Source organism: Lygodium microphyllum, chromosome 4, assembly GCF_053477565.2.
Source record: "Lygodium microphyllum isolate KBCC chromosome 4, Lygodium_microphyllum_v1.1.10, whole genome shotgun sequence".
Taxonomy (NCBI): Eukaryota; Viridiplantae; Streptophyta; class Polypodiopsida; order Schizaeales; family Lygodiaceae; genus Lygodium; species Lygodium microphyllum.
In genome coordinates, this window is record NC_141138.1 from 25,871,379 (window position 1) to 25,895,204 (window position 23,826).

The window sequence follows — 23,826 nt, forward strand, 5'->3', positions numbered from 1 at the left end:
CATAGATTATGAAGAAACCTTCAGTCCAGTTGCTAGGATGGCAACTATCAGATGTGTGATTGCTTTGGCAGTAGCCAAAGGTTGGAGATTGCAGCAAATGGATGTGAAGAATGCCTTCTTGCATGGTGATTTGCAAGAAGAAGTGTATATGGATCAGCCAACAGGTTATGAAGATTTAGAGCATCCCACGTATGTGTGCAAGTTGAAGAATGCACTCTATGGGCTTAAGCAAGCACCTAGAGCATGGTCTGACAAGATCAGAGAGGATCTTGTGAATATTGGCTTTTATGTTTCTGATATGCTGATCACTCACTTTATGTGAGAAAGGGAGATGCAGGTTTGGTCATCATAGTCATCTATGTGGATGACTTGATTATTACAGGTGATAGTGATAGTGGGATTGATGAAGTCAAGGACTTTTTGAAGAAGAAGTTTGAGATGAAGGATTTAGGTGAGCTAAGGTACTTCCTTGGCATTGAGGTGATTAGATGTGATGATGGTATATGGCTGTCCCAAAGATAGTATGGCTTGGATATGTTGTCCAAGTATGGTATGACAGCATGCAAACCACTTTCAGTCCCATTGGAGCAGAATGTAAAATTGAGTGCTGATGTTGGGGATGAGATAGAAGACCCTACTATGTTCAGGAGGATAGTGGGGAGTTTGATCTACATGACCATTACAAGGCCAGACTTGAGCTACGCTGTTGGTCTTGTGAGTCAATTTATACAAGTACCTAGAAAGCCACATTTGGATGCAGTCAAACGCATATTGAGATATGTGAAGTTCACATTACATTATGGACTTTTCTATGAGGCACGTACAGATGTACAGGTGTTTGGATACACAGATGCATATTGGGCTGGTAGTATGTCATATAGAAGATCTCCCAATGGATACATGTTCTCTCTTGGTAGTGCAGCAGTTACTTGGAGCAGTAAAAAGCAATCTACAGTTGCTTTGTCAAGTACAGAGACTGATTATAGAGGTGCTATTGTTGCAGCATGTGAGGTAGTATGGATGCAAAATTTATTGGCTGATTTAGATGTGCAAGTGGAAGGTCCAATTGTCATTTATTGTGAAAACATGAGCAGTATACAGTTGGCTAGGAACCCTGTGTTCCATACCAGGACAAAACATATTGAGGTACACTACCACTTTGTGACAAAGAAGGTACTAGCAGGTGAGATTGACTTGGTGTATGTTAGCACACAAGATCAAATAGCTGATATCTTCACGAAGGCATTGGGTACAGAGAAGCTTCAAAAGTTTCAAAGCTTACTTGGAGTTTCAGAGATGTAGTTGAGCTTGAGGGGAGTGTTGAGATGACAAGCTCAACACATGCGGACATTAATGATGGACTGCCTAGTTAGATGGGTCCACACATCTACACTTAGCACCTTGGTGGTCATTATGACTCTCACATGGCCACTGACTCATTACTTATTATATTCAGGTTGTTACACCTATTTACAACTGGTATAGTTATAGCGCCAGTCGAGTGTAGTCGGTTATGCATTGTTTGACTTAGTAGGCCACTTTCCTTTATGTTGTATCTTATCTATACTTTGTGTACATTGTAAAGTTTGTGGAAGAAGAAGAAGAAATCAACAAGAAAACGTTTTCGCCTCCATCTCTCTTCTTGTCCCTTGAGTGAGCTTCTCCTTGTGCATTCTGTGTGTGTTCGGCGCAGCATCTTGAGCAAGTCCCCCCACCACACGATTCTTGATAGAACTTCCTAGAGAATGTTCATGAATATAAAGCATTGAGTGCATGCGTTAAGCTAAGCTAGAAGAACTCATGAAGCTTATTTCATGAATGGAAGTAATCACCGAAGTATTGTGGATATCCTACATTCAAAGGAGATATGTTGGAATCATAACATTTGGATAAAACTAAAATGAAGGGAAGGTTTCATTACCTCACATTGCATTAAGTTTAATCTTAAATTGTGTTAAGTTAAACACCAATAATCTTGTAGATAAAGGTATTGGGACCTAATGTCATCGTTGATTCTCAAAAGTAGAGTGATGTCTCTTCTTGCAACAAATGAATAAATGTTGATGGGATCTGTTGCAATTTGTAACAAGAAGCCTAGAGAAATCTAACCCGAATACCTACCAAGGGAGGAAAGTTCCCAAGGGGGAGAGTAAACAAGAGTGTTCACTCATCAAAAGGAACACTTAATTCTCCTGTATGAGCGGGAGACAAACATTAATCTGAAGATAAGTTAAGGAAGTGTTTGATCTTGTTTTATCTTGCTTTTGTATCAGTGCCCTAAATTACGTAAAGGAACGTGTGATTAACGAGTTAATTAAGGAAGCTACTTTTATGTGTCAAACATAATGTGGTAGGTAATTAGATAACTAAAACAACCCTTGAGGGGAGAATGGAGGATGTGACCAATGGGTCTATCCTACGGAAGGGTGGTCTCAGTTAGCCGAGAGCTTTTCTCAAAGGAAATGTTAACGAGAAATGTTAGGAAAAATTGGACTTCAGGTCGATCCTAGTGGGAACGGTTGGATAAGTTCCGTTGCGGGGCAGACTCGAGAGACCCTAGTTGGTAAACCCTGAGTCATTCCTTGGGAGTGCCGGGGGCGGTGTCTTCTAGATATATATCTCGATGGACTGCTAAGACATGTTTCGTGAATCGAGGAGCGGGCATGTTACAGTCGGTATCAGAGCACAACTTCATAATGATACATGATTGATTAATGTTCGGTTCATAGACATATCCTAAACAGAAATAACCTAAGTGGTATAGCTTGATTGTCAAACACCTTCTACAACCAAGAATGCTGACATGCAAGAGAAGAAGTTCCTTCTCAAAAAAATTAAGCCACCCAAGTTTGATGGCAAGGGAAGGAATGTTCAAGCCAACTTCGAGATCTGGATTGAGTCCATGGAGGACTATTTTGTGGTAGCAGGAACTGCACCTGCTAACCAAGCCATGCTTGCCAAACTAAAGCTTGCAGGAAAAGTGAGACTTTAGTGGACGGGGGGGGGGGGGGGCACTCAGCCTGTGGATGCTGGAGGAGGCCACAGGCTGTCATCGAGGGAGGAGGGGGAGGTTTATAAGGTGGAGGGGAAGGTGGTAAGCAGTGCCTCCCGCCACCTGGGAGGCTGCATGCCCCCCTTTCTTCATTACTCCTACTCTCTCTCTCCCCCCCATGCACATGGTAGGGGGAGAGAGAGGGAGAGTTTTTAAAAATAAATTCCAAAAAATTTTGAAAAATCTAGAAGGGGGGAGTTCCTATGGGGGGAGGCATAGGGGGTCACGGGGGGGGGGGACATTACATCGTCTCTCCCTTAGAGGAATCAAGATGTCCTCATCTCAAGAAGAAACTGGGGGAGACAAGCACTAGTGGGTCTTATGACCTGTGGGTTAAGACCCACCATGCATCCGCTGTGCTACTCTTAATTACTCAAATTCTCAACTGAAAATAACAACTTGTCACAACTCATAAGGTTCAATAGGATTTATTCCAAGTACAAGACTTATTAACTCAGAGGATCTTCCTAGGATATCTAGTCATCCTCAAAGGTTACAACAGGCTTCAAGCCTTCATCATCATGTGGTTCATAATACAAGCCAAAAGTAGAGTTTAGACGGCTTCATTTGACCGCACATTCCTGATTCTTAGGGTCCAACTCAGGGCAATCTGTTTGGATGTGTTCTAGTTCATTGCATTGGAAACATCGGTGGTTGGGGCATCTCTTACGAATGTGTCCTATCTCTCCGCACTTGTGGCATCTCTTGTCTTGACCTCGTGGGTCATCTTCATCATAGTTTCCTGATTTAAGTTCTTGGACGATTGGAGTCGCTCGGAGTAATGCGTCTTGCAAGTCCGTTGGGCGCATCAATTCCAATCGAGTGTTTAGCGGTGGATTCAACCCAACATAGAATTTTGATACCTATTGTGTCATATCCATTGGGGGTGCATACTTTAGGAGTGAAAAAAACTTTGAATAATATGATTCAAGGGATAATCCTAGCTGCTTCAAGTCATAGAATTCATTCATCTTTTATGTGTGATAGGTAGGTGGCAGATACCTCTCTCGCACAGCTTCCTTAAGCTTATCCCAAGTGACTATCCCCTCCGAGATCGCTTGGTCTTTGCACCACTATTTACTAAATGCGCCCCTCCTCCAGTGTTCACAGGTAGCATTTCCCCCTCCCTCGGCGTCAGAAATTTCTCCCCCCACCTGGTCTTCAGCAGGTGCCTTGGAAACTCCTGTCCCCCCCCCTCCCGTGTGCTTAGTGAGAAGAAGAGAAAGGTAGAGGGAAGAGGGTGAGAGAGAGGAGAAGAAGAAGGGGGAGAAGAGGGAGAGAGAGGAGAAGAAGAAGGAGAAGGAGAGGGAGACAAGAGAGAGAAGGAGAAGAAAAGAAGGAAGAGAAGAAGGAAGAGGAGAGGGAGAAGAGAGAAGGAGAGAGAGAAGAGGAAGAGGATGTTGAGATATCGAGCTCCACTCGTGATATGCCAGGGTGACCATTGTGCATTTATGTCACCGACTTGTTAGCTGCAGATGCGGTTGGTACACCGCCCATGAATAATAGCTAGATGATAGCTATCCTTATCTACTCTAGTTCATGGCTCAGTCAGTATGCCACCTTAGTTAGTTGAGTTTGGTTTGAGACCCATATATAGGGTTCTTCTATTTCTTTGTACGAGAGTTCTTTTTGGCTTACATAACTAAGAAGAGGAAAATTGTTTTCAGCCTCCACATGTATGTGTATTCCACCATTGTGCAAGCAAGAAAGCTACAAGTGAGACTCCTTCCTTGTCTCCCATAATCTTGACATGGTATCAGATCCTGGTTCGTGGTAAGGAGTTCAATAAAGCAAACCAAGTTCGCAGTGTTCTAGTAAGAGGACCAGTGTTGCTTTCATTTTTCGAGTTTGGGAGCAAGTCTCTACAGGTAGCACAGCCGGAAAGTGCAAGAGTACATTGTCTCAGATTGAGACGCCCTTCGCAGTGTAGCAAGAGGGCAGTATATGCTGCGGGTAAGGGCTTTAGCCCTTGGTTGCCCTGTTTTTTTGATTCGAGGCCATTTTGGGGCCTGTTTTGGAGGCAGAAGTTTTTCCGACGCACTCAGGAAAAGGCCCTGTTTTATGCTGTGCGACCACTGTTCTACAGGTCGGTGAAAAGTTATTGTAGAAATTGCATCGTATGCCTGTGCGCAGAGACCTTGGGAGTTACAAAATTATCCTTGTTGCTTGTTGATGCAAAATTGTCACTAGAAGTGACTGTGTGGTCAAATACCACTTTCGTCAGTTTTGCAGATTTGCCCTTGTGAGGCTGAAGCTGTGTTCTTTGCAGTGATAGAATTTTTTGTAGTGTTCTGTAATGGCGTCTGATTCTCTTTCACAGATTGTCGCTGAAAAGCTTGACAAGAACAACTTCGAAGCATGGAAGTTTAGAATGACGAATTTCCTTATGGGAAAAGGATATTTGGAATTTTTTGTAGAAAATGAAGAAGAACCAGTTCTTCCCGATGTTCCCAATCAACAGCAAATGCAAGCATTTAAAGGATGGCATGAGAGAGCCAGAAAAGTTATGTACTAGCTGTCTATCAGTATTTCAGACTCTATGATTGTGCATATTCAGGATGCAAGTATGCCAAAGGTGGCATGGTATACTTTGTCAAAAATGTATAGCACAAATACGCAAGCCAGGAAAATGCAACTCAAGCAAGAGTTGCACAATGTGCAAAGAGAAAGTATGAGCATCAATGACTACCACATGAAGGTGAAGAAGATTGCAGATGCACTTGCTTCCATTGGGTCACCAATGGAAGATGATGATTTAGTTTCTGTGACCTTGAATGGTCTAGGAAAGGATTATGCACAGTTCCGAACATCCATTTCCATCCGTAAAAGATTTCCTGATTTTGAGGAGTTGATTGCTCTTCTAATTTCTGAGGAGCAGAGAAATGGTGGTGCATCTTCTTCAGGAGGAACTTCAAAAGAAACTGTCTTCTACTCAAATGCTGGAAGAGGTAGAGGCAGAGGTAGAGGAGGCCGATCTGGAGGCCGTGGTAGAAATCAGAATATGCAATAAACTCAAGAAAACCAGTCCTATGGAGGAGGACATGGTAACTCTAGAGGCTGGGGGAGCCAAAGAGGTCGTGGTGGATGGAAAAGAGGCCAAAATGCAAACATCAATATTGAATGCTACTACTGTGGTAAAATGGGTCATATGGCTAAAGACTGCTATAAAAAGAAGAATGACATCATGAATTGAAAATTGCAACAAGGGAATTATGCATCTTCTAGTAGACAGGGTAATGATAGAAATGAGCATTTGTTTATGGTGCAACACATGACCAATTCTGTGACAAGTGCAGAAGAAAGCAACGATGTGTGGTATGTTGACTCAGGTGCATCAAACCACATGACAAGTCATGCAGAATGGATGCAGGATGCAAGGAAAATGGAAAAAACAGGATTTGTGGAGACTGGTGATGATACTGCACATCCTATTGTGCAGATTGGAGAAATTCCTTTGTCTATGGAGGATGGGAAAAAGAAATACTTGTCAGATGTATTTCATGTCCCGAATATCACCAAGAACCTGGTTTCTGTTGGAATGGTTGAGCAGGGCTTGCAGGTCAGATTTAATTCTCATGGATGCTTTGTTGAGGATATGAAAAATAAAGGTTGCTTGATAGCAAAAGGAAAGAAGAAGGGCAGAATGTTTACATTAGATACAAACATGCCTGAATTGAGTGCAGCAATGTTTGCACATGGGACTGGTGTAGTTGCAGATATTGATATCTGGCATAAACGCATTGGTCATGTTAATGTATAGCGACTTAAATCAATGCAAGCCCAAAATATTGTTGCAGGATTTCCTAAATTCAAGGTTGCAGAAATGCATAAGGTATGTGAAGCCTGTCAATTTGGAAAACAGGCAAGGAAACCATTTCCTATACATGTTCAAGAGAGTAAGAAGCCATTGGAATTAATCCACTCTGATGTGTGGACTACTAAAGCTGCATCTATTGGAGGCTGTCATTATTTTAACACTTTTATTGATGACTATAGCAGAAAAGTTTGGGTGTATTTTATGAAAAAGAAAAGTGAAGTTTTTGGGCATTTCAAAACTCTTAAAGCTATGGTTGAAAAAGAAACAAGCCTGAAAATAAAATGCCTAAGGTCAGATGGAGGGGGAGAGTACCTCTCAAATGAGTTTGCAAGGTTCTTGCAGGAGCATGGCATAAAGCAGCAATATTCATGTAGTCATACCCCAAAGCAAAATGGAATTGCAGAAAGAAAAAACAGGCATATTGGAGAGGTATCTCGTGCCATGCTCAATGAAAAAGACCTGCTAGATTTTTACTGGGCTGAGGCAGTTGCTACAGCAGTCTACATAATGAACAGGACTCCCACTACATCAATACATGGCATGACTCCAGAGGAGAGGTATACTGGTAGGAAACTAGATATTTCTCATTTGAAAATTTTTGGTTGCATTGCCTATGTTCATGTGCCATATGAGTTTAGATCCAAGTTGGATCCAAAAGCTGAGAAGTGCATCTTTATTGGTTACTCTCTGCAGCAAAAAGGATATAGATGCTATAACCCTTCTACTCGTAAGTTTACAGTTAGTAGAGATGTTGTTTTTGATGAGATGAGTAGCTGGTATAAACCAGTAAATGTGATTGATAATGTAGATGCACATAATGCTGCACAGAATTCACAGCAGCACAGTCACAAGATATTAGTGGACCTGGAGCGTCCTCTAGCAGTGGTTCACATTCTTTGCCATGGATAGGCAGATTGAGATTAGGAGAATCTTCTCAAAGTAATGCAGATAGTGGTATGTAAGTATCACGAAAAGGAAAAGAGAAGGTAGATCAGCCCATGTTTGATGTGAATGCAGGTCACTCTTATGTGGATGGTGAATCCAGTGGCTCAGAACAGAGCATTGATGATGAGTTGGGTATTCCTTCTATTGTTACACCTGGAGTAAGGAAGACCAAGGATGTTTTGAGAGCATGTGGGAGTGAACCTACTTTGCGCAGGTCTACCAGAGCTAGGTATCATGTGGATAGGCTGAAATATGATGGATTTGCAGCCATTCACTATGTCTATATGGTCAAAGTGATATAGGAACCAGAACCCACTTCTTTTGAGCAAGCCATGGAAAAAGAAAAATGGGAGAAAGACATGGATGAAGAAATGGATGCCTTGGAAGCAAATGCTACATGAGAATTGGTACCTTTGCCTAAAGATAAGAATGCAATTGGTTGTAAGTGGGTTTATAAGGTGAAGCACAATGCAGATGGTTCTGTGAACAGATACAAGGCAAGATTAGTAGTCAAGGGGTATGCACAAACATATGGCATTGATTATGAAGAAACATTCAGTCCGGTTGCAAGGATGGCAACCGTAACAGAAGTCATTGCTATGGCTGCATCAAAGGAATGGTCTTTACATCAAATGGATGTAAAGAATGCCTTCTTGCATGGTGATTTGCAAGAAGAGGTATATATGGAGAAGCCACCAGGTTATGCACATGTTGTTCATCCTGAGTTGGTTTGCAGGTTGAAGAAAGCCTTGTATGGCTTGAAGCAAGCACCTAGAGCATGGTCTGACAAGATAGGATAGTATCTTGTCACTATTGGCTTTCATATTTCCAAGGCAGATTTCTCACTTTGTGTGAGAAAAATAGAGAAAGGTATTATGCTACTTGTCATTTATGTTGATGATTTGATTATGATAGGTGACAGTGATGAAGATATCCTTCATGTGAAAATGCTATTGAAGCAGAAATTTGAGATGAAGGATTTGGGAGAGCTGCGTTATTTATTGGGCATTGAGGTGATTAGATCACCAAGTGGGATACGGCTCTTGCAGAGGCAGTATGGATTGGACATGCTGTCCAAATATGGGATGACAGGCTGTAAGCCTATTTCAGTTCCTTTGGAGCAGAATGTGAAGCTGAGTGCAGATGTAGGTGAGCTTCTCGAAGACCCTACTATGTATAGACGCATAGTAGGAAGTTTGATTTATATGACTATTACCAGGCCAGATTTGAGCTATGATGTTGGATTGATAAGTCGATTTATGCAGGTTCCAAGGAAACCGCATTTGGATGCGGCTAGATGCATACTCAGGTATGTGAAGTCCACATTGTAGTATGGACTACTTTATGAGACTAGGGTTCAGATACAGTTGCATGGATACACTAATGCTAATTGGGCTGATAGTATTTCTGATAGAGGATCTACTAGTGGATATGTGTTCTCTTTTGGGAGTGCTGCAATCACTTGGAGCAGCAAGAAACAGCCTACAGTTGCCTTGTCGAGCACAGAGGCTGAGTACAGGGGTGCAACAATGGCTGCATGTGAGGTAGCTTGGTTGCATAAGCTACTTTATGATATGCATCAACCTACAGATGGGCTAGTTGTCATTTATTGTGACAACATGAGTAGTATACACTTGGCAAATAACCCAGTCTATCATGCTAGAACAAAGCACATTGAGGTGCATTATCACTATGTGTAGGAGAGGGTTTTATTAGGTCTTATTGATCTAGTTTATGTCAGCACAGAGGATCAGGTACCTGATATATTTACGAAGGCATTGGGCACAGAGAAGCTGTGCAAGTTCAGAGACCTGCTTGGTGTGCAGGAATTGGGGTTGACCTCGAGGGGGAGTGTTGAGATATCGAGCTCCACTCGTGATATGCCAGGGTGACCGTTGTGCATTTATATCACCGACTTGTTAGCTGCAGATGCGGTTGGTACACCGCCCATTAATAATAGCTAGATGACAGCTATCCTTATCTACTCTAGTTTGTGGCTCAGTTAGTATGCCACCTTAGTTAGTTGAATTTGGTTTGAGACCCATATATAGGGTTCTTCTATTTCTTTGTACGAGAGCTCTTTTTGGCTTACACAACTAAGAATAGGAAAACTGTTTTCAACCTCCACCTGTATGTGTATTCCCCCATTGTACAAGATAGAAATCTACAAGTGAGACTCCTTCCTTCTCTCCCACAATCTTGACAGAGGAGAGGGAGAGAAGAAGAGAAGCAGAGGGAGAAGAAGAGAAGGAGAGAGAGAAGAGAGAAGGAGAAGGAGTAGAAGAAGAAGAAGAGGAGGAAGGGAGAGAAAGAAGGAGAGAAGAGAGGAAAGGAGAGGAAGAGGAGAGAGAGAAGAAGAGAGGGAGAGGGAGAGAGAGTAGGAGAAGAAGAAGACATGTACAATGTCATAATACAATTAACAAACAAATGAGTTCATGCACCTGTTCACAATGGGCTGGCAACACAAAGGTGTCGCGCAAATCCGTCCATTTTTTTTCGTAATCTATTTCGAGAAATCTAGATGGACCTCGTCGAACTATTGCTCCAACTCCTTCAAGTACCACTTTGAACCACTGCATATCGAATAGTATCATGGAGAAGCTACGGTAATCCACTGTAACAATACTTTGCAAGTTTCCAAATTACTCCATCTCATCTATAACCGTGTTTGGATCCATTGCTCGTCGTCGGCTCCTCTACTTGAACCTTGCCATGATACCATAGTCCATTGTGGAGCGCATTTTGTCAATATGCTCCACACGAAAATGCCATCCGCACGACCACGCTGCACTATATATTTTGTATTGTACATTGAAACACTCAAATTAGTTGTCGTGTATAAAATATATATACGAAAAATCCTAAACACGTCATCACCTTTGGATTACACCCCCTCAAGAATTCAGATATATAAAATCTTGAGAGCGGATATCAAATCGGTCGATGGCGCATATTACGTCAAAATTCAGATCTTACTTCCTCTTGATCTTGCCTAGCGATCTGGTACCTAGCGAGTCACGTCTCCATAGAGGCATGGTGCAACATACAAAAGCGATTCACATTCTCCTCCATTGCAGCATCCATTCTTTTTTCTAGCCCATTTCCAACCACCACATCTCCAGTCAGTCTATCATCATCCTTCAGTGGGGCCAACCATAGCATTTTGTTGTCTGGATCCACCGTTGGTAGCCATTGTGAAATATGCACCAGCGCCTCAGACACCAACCAATGTTCAACCATGCTACCTTCTGGTTGAGCTTGTTGTCGCACAAAGCCTTTCAGGATTTTCATGAAGCACTCCAAGAAGAATATCCATCGTGTATGGACAGGTCTAGCAATCTCCACTTCATCTAAAGATGCACAAGAAGGTGGATTTGTATCATGAGCATGCTGGTAGGCAAGTATTTCTCAAAGAGACACACCGTCTCCACTGCTCCCTGCCTCACGGATTCAGTAGAGGACGTCTTAATCTCCTTCTGTGAGATCCATTGCACCAAAGTCGACAACCTGTAAATGGCCTCGTGTATTTCTGGAGTAAGGCATCCTGCGATCGCGATCGATAGTACAAACTACCACGAATGAGAAAGCATTATGAACAATGGCTACACTCCAAATAGCAAAATGCGCATGCCAATTACAATCCGTTCGTAGTACAAACCTGACATATCTTATGCCAGTCATGGGATTTTAGCCCTGATAATTGGTGGTCTTTAGAAAATGCAGACCTGAGAGAATGCATCATACCCATCAGAGTGTGGATAGAAAATGCAAACCTGATAATGCATCATACCCATCGGAGTGTGGATAGAATTGACTACTTGCTTCACAATACGCTCTTCTTTAGTCAACTGCGGCCAAAGCGCCTCCATCTTGCCTACCTCCTTCAAATCCATTCGTGCCCCTATAGTGTCTCTCTTTCTTGTGATGTGGTCCCATAGCAAGCTGCCCACATTCTTGAAAATATGCATGGGATCCAACAAGTGGTTGATCTATAAGTGGGTCCAATATGGCAACTCGTAGAAAACTGAGAACTGTCACATTCCGTTTGGATGTGACTCTGCATGGACCATTTTCAGCTCGTACCAACTTGCGGCATTCATACGTGTTGGAGGTCGTCCAAGAAAACATTCCCTAAGTTCATGACCCTCTGGCAAGAAAACGGCATGTCCTTGATATACCATCTTCTTCATGGTTTGTGACCTTCGGGAGTCTTAATTGTGGCCCGCACAAGCATGATAACCTGAGGTAACCAGACTTGTTCCAACATCTCTATCCAGTGAATATAAACTTGAACGAGATAAAATATAGATATTACCAATGAGAATGGAAGCCTATTTACCTGAGTACTCTCCAAATCCCAAAAAGTCATACATCATCGGCCACATGAGAATGGCTCGAATATTGCTGGACCATCGTGCTTGCTCATATATTGCACGGTGACCCCCTCCTCCCATAAAATCTTAAGCTCATTGACTAATGGACGAAGATACATGTCTATATTTTTGACTTTGTAGCAGTCGGGGATGAGTAAGCTAAGGATGAGATGTCATTTCTTCGTAGAAAGCCATGGAGGGATATTGTAGTTGACAAGGACTATAGGCCACACACTATAAGAAGTTGAGTGCAGACCGAATGGGTTCACGCCATCCATTGCAAGACCAAGTCGAAGATTCCTTGGCTCTCGGGAAGGTAGAGTCAATGTGGCTCCATGTGCGTGAATCCGCTGATATTCGTTGAACTCCATCTATGGACCTATTCTGCACATGCCACGTTGTCAAGCTCGCCATGCCGGACGTACAAAACATATGGTTTATGCGAGGGATAAGCAAAAAGTATCTAAGAACTTTTTGAGGAATGGTTTGCCCTTGCAAGTCCCGTCGATACCTGTGAGCACCACACTTTGGACATGTCTCCATAGTCTCGTATTCTCCTCGAAACAATATGCAATTATTGATACATGCATGGATGCCGTTGTAGTCCATGCCAAGATTTTGTAAAACATGTCGTGCATCATCACGAGACTCACGCATGGTATTTGCAGGTGGTAATATATGATATTTCAGTAACCTTAAAAAAATCATAAAACACCTTGAAAAAGAACAAATGTTTCTAATGATAGTGCCAAAAAGAAATCAACGAAGCGTACGTACAAAGGTACCTGAACAACTCGGTCACACTCGCATCGCTCCACCCGTATTTTGCTTGCACACTTAGGAGTGCAAGCAGTGTCTTCAGGCGAGATACTCGGCATCCATCATATAATGGTATAGATGCTTCCTCTATAAGCGGATTAGAAGTCTCGACATCCATGGGAATCAATGTATCGATCATTGCCTCCATCTCAAGCTCCAAGATTGTAGGTAGGTGTCTGGAAGGCTACCTGTCTCCTTTGGTATTGACTGTATAGATTGGGTAGTATCTTCCAAGTGCTGGATTGGCTCAAGCACTCCATCCATCGCATGCCCACGAACTCTTTTAATTAGTCGGAAAGGGTGCACTCCTCCTTGGGACGAGACGTCACCTCCCTGGATAGAAAATTTGCAAGCCACACCCAATCTTCTTGTATATGGTATTCAATTAGCTTGCGAGTACAAGGCATGATTGATATTAATTTTTCTTAACGTTTGCTAAAAATGCAAGATCGCCTGATCAATGATCTCAGATTGAAACTCGCCAAAGCATCATACGTGTTCTATAGACAATCGATGTTTTCATCTAATTGCCAGCTTGCAGTGAGAGCAAGGACATGGGACACACTAATTAAGATACGTCTCGCGATCTTGAACAACAAGACCTTTATCGTTTTCCATTTTGTCTACGTTACGACAAACAATTTTTTTTTGTTATTATTCTTTTTTTCTTTCTTAAATTGTTTGAGAAGGGATTTCTTCTCTTGTAACTCAGCAAAAATTAATGTATGTAAAGTCTCCACCCACCCACCCACAGATTAACATATATATGTCGGAGTGTTTCCGGTCTCATGGTGTTGCACCGGACCTCGCCACCACTCTCTCTTTGTTTTTTATCCATTCATTATCTCCTCTCCTTCCATCTCTCTTTCTTTTTCTCTTTCTTTATTATGCTGTATGTTTATTGCCTCTCTCTCGTTCCTTCTTCTTTTCTCTCTTCCTCCCCCTCTCTCATTTTCTTTAATGATCAGGGTTACGACTACGATGAAGACCACGACCATGACTACGACTACGACTACAACCATGAACATGACCGCAACCACGACCACGACCACGACCACAACCACGACCACGGCCACGGCCACGGCCACGACCACGACCACGACCACGACCACGACTACGACTACGAACACCACGATCACGACTATGACTACGACTACGACTACGACCACAACCACGACCACGACCACAACCACGACTAGGACTACGACGACCACGACCACGACCATGACTATTGTTGAGAATCAGCAATCACACTCACTAAACAACCTCTTTGTATGGAGCTTCAGGGTCAAGGATATGCAGGCTAACCTATCCCATATGCACAATGGTGCCTATTGCAGTTTCCTACTTTCCTATAAAGCATTGTACTTGCTTCCTTTTCTTAATGCAATGATAGTACTCTTTTCTTTTCAGTGAAGTGTCAATGTCATTGTCCACATACACAAGATTGTGTTTATGAGTCCAAGTCTCAATCTTGGAACCTAATTCACTTGTGTAACAAACAGTGTCTTTGTCTTCTCCATCATGAGTCCACACTTCTCATTTCATCCTCCATAGCTTCCGCCTTTGCCATGCTCTAGATCCTGCATTTCTCACATGGTATTAGAGCCCAGTTGGGCATGGCATTGCCTCTCTAGCCTCTCTTGATTCCTCTCAACCTTAGTCTAGCTCAATGTCAGCTCATGACTTCATCTTCCAACTCTACTCTCACTGAAGCTTCCATGGCAGCCATAGCTAGCAGCATCCTGTCAGATTGAGCTGCTTATATCTCACTCCACAAGTCAAATCTCTTGGAGCTTCCTTCTGGAAAAGTATTCCCCAACTCACAAAGCTTCCTTGTATCACATCAATCCAGGAGATTTGACCATCTGTAGCTCAGCATTGCTTAAACTGTCAATCTCTGCTCTGTGTCTGCCATAGCCAGACAGGACATATAGCACTTGGAGCTTCTATATCTTACTCTACAGGCCATCTTAGCCCACGATTTCTTCTAGGGAGTTGTTCCTTTACTCAAGGCGCTTCATCGTGGTATGAAAATCGACTACATTATTGCGCCCTGACCCCAGCATTGCGAAAATCGCGAAAATCTGTCAGAATTGCGCCTGCTAACGTTCGAGCTGCTGCCGCCATCGCTACATGTCGCGATGTTGACGACCATGATAGGGCATTGATAGCCCATCATTCAAGCTTCATTTTGATTTAAAAAAATTTGAAAATGATCCACTGTAGCTCCTGCAATCAGGAAAAAACCAGGCTGCCCCCAGAAACCCTAATGCAAAAGCCATAGCCAAAGCTTCAAAATTCTGACATTTTTCACTGTTTCTCTCACTAAAGTTATCAACAGTGATTTTAATCACTGAGCAATACTCTCTGAAGTTCATTAAAGTACTATCGCTCAGATTTGAAGGTATCAGCATCAAATCAAGAAGGGGAAGATTACACTTGGATTTAAAAAAGAGTAAAGGACTTTGTAGATTTGGTATTCATTGACACTCAGTTAGTGTTTTTTAGCACTTGTGTCTCTCAACCAACTCTTCTGTTGCTCAAATCTAATAAATCTGAAGTTGATTTGCTACTATTCCCGTAAGTCTAACATGGGCAAAGACTCTCCAAATGCTCGATTCAAAGGAGTCGGGTTCCACACCTGGCAAACCCGCATCAAGCTCATCTTGATGAAAAAGGGTCTCTGGACCATCACAAATGGCAAAGAGAAGAAACCTCGGGACGTGGACCTTGCAACTACTTGGCAAAAGAATGATGATAGAGCCCAGGCCATTATCAAACTGGAGCTAGACGACAGTTATATCCACCATGTGGATAACTGTGAGACCTCACAGGATACATGGAAAAGACTTGACACCCTGTTCGGTGCACAATCTAAATCATCAAAGTATGGTCTCCTGATTGAGTTCTTCAGGCTTGAAATGAAGTCCAGCACATCACTTGCCACACATCTCAATTACATGGAAGGACTCCTAACCCAACTTGCAGGAATCAACAATAAAATGGATGAAGATGTTTGCATCGGTGTTCTACTTAAGAGTTTGCCTCCTGAATATAATAATGTATCAACAACTTTAATCAACATGCCAAATCCTGAACTTGTTGATATCTAGGCATCACTGTTAGAAGAGGAAAAGAAGCTAAAAACTAAGGAAGAACCAAGTACCTCTAGAGATGAGCATGCATTATATGTTGGCAACAGGTACAAAGGCAAGAAGGATCAACTCTTCTGTGACTTTTGCAAAAGGACCGGACACACCGAGAAGTTCTGCCACGCAAGAAAGAGATCCCAAAAGGCCTATCTAGTCGCAGTCAAAGAAGAAGAAGAAAATGAAGCAAAGGAAGAAGAAGATGAAGATGAAGACCACCAGGATCGGAAGGACAAGACTCATCAGTCCTTGTACTCTCATAATTCTGATAGACTATTTTAAAAGCCTTGTACTTCCTTTCCCTAATGCTTTCTACCATAAGCTTTGTAAACTCCTTATGTAACTTGGCATTACAATCCCTATACACTTTGTGAGGCCCCTGTTACAGCCTCTGGATGTCCACCATGTTTATGGTTCCCACACTTAGCCTTTTCTGCGACAGCCTCTAGTGTTTTGCCATGTTTGTGGTATGCCCACACTTTGCAGGTGGTTCTCATTACAGCCTCTACACACTTTGTGCCTTTCTAGTTGTGATTGAGGAGGGGTGTTGAGAATCAGCAATCACACTCACTAAACAGCCTCTTTGTATGGAGCTTCAGGGTCAAGGATATGCAGGCTAACTTATCCCATATGCACAATGGTGCCTACTGCAGTTTCCTACTTTCCTATAAAGCATTGTACTTGCTTCCTTTTCTTAATGCAATGATAGTACTCTTTTCTTTTCAGTGAAGCGTCAATGTCATTGTCCACATACACAAGATTGTGTTTATGAGTCCAAGTCTCAATCTTGGAACCTAATTCACTTGTGTAACAAACAGTGTCTTTGTCTTCTCCATCATGAGTCCACACTTCTCATTTCATCCTCCATAGCTTCCGGTTTTACCATGCTCTAGATCCCGCATTTCTCACAACTATGACTACGACTACGACTACGACTATGACTATGACTATGACTACGACTACGACTACGACTATGACTGTGACTACGACTATGACTACAACCAGGACCACAACCACGACCACGACCACGACCACGACTACGACTACGACTATGACTATGACTACGACGACCACAACCATGATCACGACTATGACTACGACTATGACCACGACCACAACTACGTACCACTACCACTACCACGACTACAACCACCACATCTACCACTACATCCACTACCACTACCACGACTACGACCACTATAATAAACAAGAAAAGAAGGAAAAAAAACCAACAACTACTACTACTATAATGAACAAGAAAAGAAGAAAAAATTACTACTACTACTACAAAAAAAAAAAAAAAAAACAAGAAAACTAAACAACAATAAACAAGAAAAGAAAAAAAACTCCTACTACTACTACTACTACTACAAACAACAACAATTAATTTCTTTTTCTCTCTTCCTCTCCCTCTCTCATTTCCTCTCTCTCCCTCGCCCTCTTCCTCTCTTTCTCTCTTTCCCTATTAGGTTTAATGTTTTTTCTCTCTTTTTTCTCTCCTCTCCCTCTCTCATTTCCTTTTCTCGCTTCCTCTTCCTCTCTCATTTCCTCTCCCTCCCTCACCCTCTCCCTCTTTCTCTCCTTTCCTATTATGTTTAGTGTATTTTCTCTCTCCTCTCCCTCTCTCATTTCCTTTTCTCTCTTCCTCTTCCTCTCTCATTTCCTCTCCCTGCCTCACCCTCTCCCTCTCTTTCTCTCTTTTCCTATTAGGTTTAATGTTTTTTCTCTCTTTTTCTCTCTCCTCTCTCTCTCATTTTTTCTCTCTCCTCCCTCTCTCTCATTTCCTTTTCTCTCTTTCTCTCCCTCTCTCGTTTCCTCTCCCTCCCTCACCCTCTCCCTCTCTTTCTCTCTTTCCCTATTGGGTTTAATATTTTTTCTCTCTTTTTCTCTCTCCTCTCTCTCTCTTTTTTTCTCTCTCCTCCCTCTCTCTCATTTCCTTTTATCTCTTTCTCTCCCTCTCTTGTTTCCTCTCCCTCCCTCACCCTCACCCTCTCTTTCTCTCTTTCCCTATTAGGTATATGGGTTTTTTCTCTCTTTCTCTCTCCTCTTCCTCTCTCATTTTCTTCCTCTCTCCTCTCCCTCTCTCATTTTCTTTTCTCTCTTTCTCTCCCTCTCTCATATACGCTCCCTCTCTCACCCTCTCCCTCTCTTTCTCTCTTTCCCTATCAGGTTTAATGTTTTTTCTCTCTTTTTCTCTCTCCTCTCCCTCTCTCATTTTTTTCTCTCTTTCTCTCATTTTTTATCCCTCTCTCATTTTTTTTCTCTCTTTCTCTCTTTTTTTCTCTCTTTATCTCCCTCTCTCATTTCCTCTCCCTCTCCCTCTCTCACCCTCTCCCTCTCTTTCTCTCTTTCCCTATTATGTTTAATGTTTTTCTCTCTCCTCTCCCTCTCTCATTTTCTTTTCTCTCTTCCTCTCCCTCTCTCACTCACTCTCCCTCCTCACCCTCTCCCTCTCTTTCTCTCTTTCCCTATTAGGTTTAATGTTTTTTCTCTCTTTTTCTCTCTTTTCTCTCTCCTCTCCCTCTCTCATTTCCTTTTCTCTCTTCCTCTCCCTCTCTCATTTCCTCTCCCTCCCTCACCCTCACCCTCACCCTCTCTTTCTCTCTTTCCCTATTAGGTCTCTCTTCCTCTCCCTCCCTCACCCTCACCCTCTCTTTCTCTCTTTTCCTATTAGGTTTAATGTTTTTTTTCTCTTTTTCTCTCTCCTCTCCCTCTCTCATTTCTTTTTCTCTCTCCTCTCCCTCTCTCATTTCCTCTCCCTCCCTCACCCTCACCCTCTCTTTCTCTCTTTCCCTATTATGTTTAACATCTTTTCTCTCTTTTTCTCTATCCTCTCCCTCTCTCATTTCCTTTTACTCTCTTCCTCTCCCTCTCTCATTTCTTATCCCTCCATCACCCTCTCCCTCTCTTTCTCTCTTCCCCTATTATGTTTAATGTTTTTTTTCTCTTTTTCTCTCTCCTCTCCCTCTCTCATTTCCTTTTCTCTCTTCTTCTCCCTCCCTCATCCTCATCCTCACCCTCTCTTTCTCTCTTTTCCTATTATGTTTAACACATTTTCTCTCTTTTTCTCTCTCCTCTCCTTCTCTCATTTTTTCTCTCTCCTCTCCCTCTCTCGTTTCCTTTTGCTCTCTTTCTCTCCCTCTCTCATTTCTTCTCCCTCCCTCACCCTCACCCTCTCTTTCTCTCTTTTCCTATTATATTTAATGTTTTTCTCTCTTTTCCTCTCCCTCTCCCTCTCTTTCCCTCTCCCTCTCCCTCTCCCTCTCCCTCTCCCTCTCCCTCTCTCATTTCCCTATTATGTTTAATGTCTCCCTCCCTCCCTCTCCCTCTCCCTTGCTCTCCCATTTCATCCCTCTCTCATTTCCTCTCCCTCTCTCAATACACACAAATTATACCAAAAACAAGTAAATGAGAGAGAGAAAACTCCCTCTCCCTCCCCCTCGCCCTCTCCCTCTCTTTCGCTCTCCCTCCCTCTCCCTCTCTTATTTCCTCTCCCTCTCTCTCCCTCTCATTTCCTCTCCCTCTCTCAATACACACGAATTATACCTCATTTCCTCTCCCTCCCTCTCCCTCTCCCTCTCTCTCTCTCTCTCATTTCCTCTTCTCATTTCCTCTCCCTCTCTCAATACACATGAATTATACCTCATTTCCTCTCCCTCCCTCTCCCTCTCCCTCTCTTTCTCTCTCATTTCCTCTCCCTTTCTCAATACACACGAATTATACAAAAAACAAGTAAAAGAGAGAGAAAACTCCCTCTCCCTCCCCCTCACCTTGTCCCTCTCTTTCGCTCTCCCTCTCTCATTTCCTCTCCCTCCCTCTCTCTCTCTCTCTCTCTCTCTCTCTCTCTCTCTCTCTCATTTCCTCTTCCTCTCTCAATACACACGAATTATACCAAAAACAAGTAAAAGAGAGAGAGAAAACTCCCTCTCCCTCTCTCATTTTCTCTCCCTCCCCCTCCCTCTCTCCCCCTCTCCCTCTCTCTCTCTCTCCCTCCCTCTCCCTCTCTCATTTCCTCCTCATTTCCTCTCCCTCTCTCAATACACACGAATTATACCTCATTTCCTCTCTCTCTCTCCCTCTCCCTCTCTTTCTCTCTCATTTCCTCTCCCTCTCTCAATACACACAAATTATACCAAAAACAAGTAAAAGAGAGAGAGAAAAATCCCTCTCCCTCTCTCATTTTCTCTCCTTCCCCCTCTCCCTCTCCCTCTCTTTCTCTCTCCCTCCCTCTCCCTCTCCCTCCCTCTCCCATTTCCTCCCTCTCCCTCTCCCTCTCCCTCTCTCATTTCCTCTCCCTCCCTCTCCCTCTCCCTCTCTTTCTCTCTCATTTCCTCTCCCTCTCTCAATACACACGAATTATACAAAAAACAAATAAAAGAGACAGAGAAAACACAAAAGCAAAGAAAGAATGGACAATGCACTCACCGTAAAGGCTCAAATAAGGGTTTGGCGGCTTCTCTTCGTGACGACGGCTCCTCTTCGCCCTCCGTACACCTCCTCCTCTTCTTCCGAATGGTGGCGGCGATGGCGGTGGCAGAGGTGGCAATGAGAAGCCTTCTTTCTCCTTCTTTCTCTCTTTCTCTCCCTCTCAGCAAGATGCTCGCTCTCCCTCTCGCTCTCTCTTTCGTGAATGTGTGAAAAATGGTGCACTCAGGTTTCGGCCCGCATTTTTTTCCTATGGGTACCGTTGCTATTTATGTCACTATTAGCATCGCCATTTGCGACGCCGCTATTTCTCGTCGCTAATGGGCGTCTCTATACCCTCAGATCCTTGTAGTAGAAAACTATTGTGATAGACTACCAAGTCCTAAGGACACAACCTTCCTTTTTGCATTTGGTTTGGCATCTCAAACTGTCTAGTATGAAATTTTTGTTTTGCGTCTCTATTATTGAGATAACTTATATTTATTATAAGAATGCTTTGATATCTAGGATTATAAGAATGTCTCTTAATAATGTATGGTCTGATTAGCTTTGATAAAATTATATAGATTTGGTACTATCTTTTGCCTGATGTCATGTATGTATCATTTGTGCCTAAACTTGCAATTAGTGTCCTCTAGGTTCAATGTTAAAGAGCCTAAATACATGTTATTTCATGAGCATGGAGAAAGAAGATGTTAAACCACACTCAAAAGGGATAACTGTTGTGATGGACTACTAAGTCCCACGGACACGACCTTCCTTTTTGTGTTTGGTTTGGCATCTCAAACTATCTAGTATGTAAAAAAAAATTGCGTCTCTATTATTGAGATAACTTATATTTATTCTAGGAATGCTTTAATACCTATGATTATAATAATTTCTCTAATAATGTATGGACTGGTTAGCTTTGATGAGGTTACATATATATCATTTGTGCCTAAACTTGCAATCTATGTCCTCTAGGTTTAATGTTAAAGAGCCCAAATACATGTTATTTCATGAGCGTGGAGAAATAAGATGTTAAACCACACTCAAAATGGATAACTGTTGTGACGAACTACTAAGTCCTAGGGACACTACCTTCCATTTTGTGTTTGGTTTGGCATCTCAAATTGTTTAGTATGCAATTTTTGTTTGGTGTCTCTATTATTGAGATAACTTATATTTAGTCTAAGAATGCTTTAATACCTAGGATTATAGTAATGTCTCTAATAATGCATGGACTAATTAGCTTTGATACATTTTTATATTTTAGGTAGTTATAATGAATTGTATCATGAGATGTCAGTGCAATTACAAGTGCAAACATTCATCTCTTGGCTATCAAGATGTTACAAGACAAAATTATTATACACATAGTCATCAAGATATGAATGGAAATATGCATCCATTAGCTGTGGCTTATGAAATGAGTCAAAACTCTTTGAGAGACAATGCTACTATGAGTGAACACAACCGTGTTGGAAGTCATGTATCATCTCAATCATTTCCTAGATGCAGACATGTATGGTGTAGATGCAAAATATATTGTGGTGGTAGAAGAAGTTGGTTCCTTCTTCAACTTATGCATGACACCAAAAAATTAAGGAGAGATTCAAGAGTCTTACAACCCATCTAGGTATACATGACCCTCATGATTTATTATTGGAGGACGTTCTAGAAGGGTGTGACGTTGAGTTGGATAACGAAGCCCATAATGAGTCCTTAAATGAGATTGATAGCTTGGAAGAAGGTGAAGAAGATGAGATTGAGATGCATGATATTGAGCCATCTTTGTTTGATAGAATCATTCAAAGAATAATTCAAATGCAAGCACTTTGGGATGAACATCAAGCTTTGGTTGAGTTTCAGGACAAGATGCTTTAGATTTTGTTTGGTGATATTGTTGGAAGGAAGCCTTCTCAAACTTGTACAGACAATATGTTCACTCCAAGCTTAGGCGCAAAGTGTTAGTGTAGCTACCCAACACATGGGATGGAGGCTTAGGTGGTATAGGTATTCCTACTTATTGGGAGCAACTCAATGTCATGTTAACACACCCTAGTATGATTAACTCTCAATTATACAAAATATGCCAAGGACGTGAGAGTTCTTCTCATGCACCATTGCTATACCAACCAAGGAAGGAAGATAAATGTGTTGAAAGATAAGCATAGGAACTATTCTTACACAAGAGAGGATAAGGGTAGCTAGGTGTAAAAGGGTTGGAGGATAGGGGAACCCTAACCCTAACCCTAACTCCTCCAGTGGCTATATAAACAGCCTAAAGTACACACTCAATGTAGAGGAGAGTGTACTAGTTGTACTTTGAGAAACTGACTAAACAAGATCTTGTTCTTGTACTTGAGCTCTCTCTCTCCCTCTTGTGCACACTCTCTCAAGCCTTCAACTCTGATTTTCAACATGGTATCAGAGCCATCTCTGATACTTCAACTTCCCTCAGTCTCTTTACACATCTAAGTGCATAAGAAGTTCTCTTGTCATCTCAGTTACCTTCCTCTCCACCATAGCCAGCCAGACCCCCTAACCTTGGAGAAGTTGGTGTAAGCAATAGAAGCAGTTTCAGCTTTTGATTCCTTCTGGATATCTTCTCCTTAGCTCAGGGAAACTCAGCATGGCACATCAAAGGCTAGGATTAGGTGATGTGGTGGGTGGCATTGTCTAAAACGCAGATTCGGCACAGTTTTTGCAAGTGACCTAATTCGACTGGCACAGAGTGCAATCATGGCAGCTACCTTAGGGCTATTGTGGCCCCTATAGTGGACCATCCTCACCTAAGAGGGTTTTTCCTAATTCATCTCCTACAATCTCTTTTGATCAAAACCCTAGCTATGGGTCTCTTGGCAGCCATAGCCAGGAAGCTTCAAGCTTCTTCCATCTTTAATTTTTTTCAATGTTTGGTCATCAACAATGATTTTAATCACTAAGTCACCTCTTCCAGAGTCAGTTACTAATTCAGAAACTTCATTTTAGAGGTTCTTTTACTCGAAAGGTCATCATCAATCTCATCAAGACCAACATCTACCATCTCTGGCAACATAAGCTACAGATGAGTGCTTGTAAGCACTAAGGCACATTGATTAATCATTATTGTTGTTGGTACTTACACAATTTGAATGTTTTCATCAGAAAATTAAAACAATTGAGTGCTTTACTTCATGTTGTAAGGCTATGTGTACAATTATAAATACATAGACCATCCTACCCTAAACTTATATTGCATATCTTGTGTGAAATTTTTTT